Source organism: Empidonax traillii, unplaced genomic scaffold (assembly GCF_003031625.1).
Source record: "Empidonax traillii isolate 1590-97213 ecotype Southwest subspecies unplaced genomic scaffold, ASM303162v1 scaffold2700:size19283, whole genome shotgun sequence".
Classification (NCBI taxonomy): Eukaryota; Metazoa; Chordata; class Aves; order Passeriformes; family Tyrannidae; genus Empidonax; species Empidonax traillii.
Genome location: NW_020957893.1, coordinates 8025 through 11434, shown reverse-complemented (window position 1 = coordinate 11434; position 3410 = coordinate 8025).

Here is a 3410-nt window from a genome sequence, read left to right as displayed (position 1 = left end):
CCCCCCTAATGAACAATTAATCACCCCCTCAGGTTCATCTCCCCCTCACCCCCCCTCACCCCGCGCCCCCCCCGGCCCTGCCCCTCCCCTCTCTCCCCCCCCTGCCCTGCGCGCCGCCATCTTGTCTCTGCCCGGGCGGAAAATGGCGGCCGCCGCCTCCCCCCCCACCGCCTCCCCCCCCGCTCACCGCGGCCCCTCCGCCGCCTCCCCCTCCCGGCCCCTCGGCCGCTCCCGGTTGGCGGCGGCGGCCCCGGGGTTGTGTCGGGCGCTGGCGGGTTCCGGCGCGGGGCAGCGGCTGCGGGTGGAGCGCGGCAGCGGCGGGTCCCTCACGCCGCCCTGGGAGCCGCCATCTTGCGCCTGTGTCCGGCGGCCGCGGCGGGGTGGGCGGGGCCGGATAAAGGGGGCGGGGCAGCTCGGGACACGCCCCCTCCGCGCCCGGGCGGCGCCATCTTGGCGGGAGACGGAGGGCGACATTGTGGGGGGGGGACACGCACACAGGGAGGGGCGGCAGCAGTTTGAGGGGTCTCGGAGGGGGACCTAGTGACTTCTCAAAGGAACCAGGAACGATCCCGGGAGCGGCGGGGCCGGTGGGACCGGCGGAAGGGAGCTTGGGGATTGTACGGAGCAACCATGAGGGGGCGCGGCCATGGCGCCAACGGAGGGGGCCTGCTGACGCCCCTTCCCAGACCACGCCCCCTCCGGCCGCCTTTTAAAGGAGCCACCCCCTCCTTCCCGCCGCTTCTCCCCCCTCCGTGGCCCGCCAAGAGCCGCCATCTCGCAGACCCGCCCTTCACACCCGCCCCCACCTCCACCATCGCTCCCCGCCGCCCTGGAGCCGCCTCCCCGCACACACCGAGTGCCCCTCGGCCTCGCTGCGGGCGGCGCGGGCTCGACCCGCGGCGCGCTTGGCGCCGTACGGAGCGCTCAGCCCGCCATGGGCGCCGCCATCTTGGCGCGTCCTGCCCTCTCCCCAGCAACGCCCCCTCCTCCTCCCGCCGCCCCTCCCCGGGCCTTTCGGGAGGAACGGGCGGCCACAACTGCTGTAAAGCCTCACGGCCCCGCGCCCGCGAAAGGCGCGCAAGGTTCGGGGAGTCCCGTGGGGAGTCTCAGGGGGGTCCCGGCGCCGCCATCGCCCCCCGCCCCCCTCAGGACTTCCAAGATGGCGGCGCGCGGGCCCCGGATGCGGGCGCGGCCCCTCCCAGGATGGCGCCCCGGGGGTGGTGATGGGGGGGGGGAAGGACCCGGATGTCGCCATTGACACCCCGCGCGGCCCCTCCCAAGATGGCGCCGCCCGCGCTGCACAAGCGGCGCCCGCTGCCTTCTCCTGCCGCCCCCCCCGCGTTTCGCAAGACACCCCAGAGCCCCTGTCCCCTCCCGCCCTTACCGGGTGTGGCTCTGCTACCGCGGCGGCTCCAAGGCGGCGGAGCGGCCGGTGCCCGTGTGCGCGGGGGAGGGGTCACAAGATGGCGGCGCGCTGCTGTGGGAAAGGGGGGTACAAGATGGCGCCGCCCGGTGCCCGGATCTTCCTCCGCCTCCTCCTCTTCCTCCTCCTCCTCGCCGCTCCCTCAAGATGGCGGCGCCTGCCCGGGGCGGGAGCGCAGCTGTAGGAGCCCCCCCGCGCTTTCCCCTTAATAGCCCCGCCGGTCCCGCCGCCCTCCCCACGCTCCCCTCCCGGGGCAGCCCCGATGGCGGCGCCCCAAGATGGCGCGGGGCGGGGGAGCCCGCGGCGGCTCCGCGGCGGCCCCAAGATGGCGGCGGCCGCGGGACCCGGATGCGCCGCTCGCCCCGCGCCGCTCCGCCGCCGCCCCGCACCTCCAGCCGCCCGCCGCCCGCACAGCACGCGCGCCGCTCCGCGCCGCCGTCCGCCGCTCGCTCCGGGCCGCCGCCGCCGCGCTGAAAAGCCGAGAAGGGCCCGCCCGCAACGCCGGCTACTGGCGCTTGGGAGCCGCCATTTTGGACGCGTCTCCTCCACCCGCCACAAAGATGGCGCCCGCCAGGCCCCGGATAGTGGCGCTCAACGGCCGCGGAGGGCACTGCGCAAGCGCTTCGACCGAGTGGGCGGGGCGGCGCATGCGTGGCCCCGCCTCCTCATCGCGCGTGCGCTTTCTCTCCTCCCGCTCCTCACGGAGGATTTTGGGGCAAAGACCCGAATTTGGAGATTTTTTTTTTTTTTGCTCCAATTTTGACCCTCCCGGGGCCCCCAAAGTGCTGCTGGGGGGGAGGGGAGTGAAGGGGCCCCTCAGGGCAGGGCAGGGTTGAGGTTGGAGAAGGGGTTGGGGCGATTTGGGGGGGATTTGAGGGAGTTTTGGGGGAATTTGGAGGATTTGGGGGGGATTTCGGATCTCCCCCTTCAAGTGTGACAATAAACAGTCCCCTCAGGGGACCCCAAAATTCGCCTGGGGACCTCCAAACCTGCACTGGGACCCCCCCCAAACCATCCCAGTGTCCCCTTCACCCAGACCTGCTGCCTCCCAGTCCATCCCAGTGCCCTCCCAGTACATCCCAGTGCCATCCCAGTCCTCTCCAGTCCATCCTGGTCACTCCCAGTCCCTCTCAGTGACATCTCAGTCCATCCCAGTGCCCACCCAATGCCATCCCAGTTTGTCCCAGTGCCCTCCCAGTCCCTCCCATTCGGCGCCTCCATCCAGCCCCGCCCCTTCCCAGCCCCAGCTCCTCCTAAGCCCCGCCCCCCGCTCCGAGGCGCCCTTTGCCGGTAGCCCCGCCCCCCTTGCAGCGCAGTGGAAGCCCCTCCCACCCCCGCGGTTACCGGGGCAACGGGCGCCATCTTGAGTGTGGTGGTACCGCCCTCGGGGGCGGGACCGGCGAGATGACGTCATTGGAACATTGACGTCATCGTTCGGACTGTGACGTCACAGCTGTCAGGGCACCCCTGGGGGTTGGGGGAGGGGACACTCGAGCCCCCTGTGAGGTCAGAGGGGAGGATCCAGTGACATCACCAGGGGAATCCAGTGATGTCATCTTTGGGATGAATGACATCACCCTGGAGATCCAGTGATGTCATCAGGGAATCCTGTGATGTCACCGGGGGGGGGTCTGGGATCCACAGGGCCGCCCCAAATCCCCTTCCCCCTCCTCCTCCCCCCCCCCCCCCGGGATATTTGGGACCATCTGACACCGCGGGGGGTGGGGTGGGATCCGCTGGAGCCTCATGGGACCCCCTGCCCGGGATCCAGTGACGTCACACGGGAGGGGGGGGGGAGGGGGGATCCAGGACCCCCCACCCTGGAGCTGCTGGGAGGGAGGGATTGGGATCCACTGGAGCAACGGGGGATCCACGGCCCTGAGTGGGCACGGAGGGATCTGCTGAGGGCCCAGGAGGGATCAGGGAGGGACTGGAGACCCCCAACCCTGACCCCCCCACGGAGCCACCGGAGATGCTCTGGGACCAC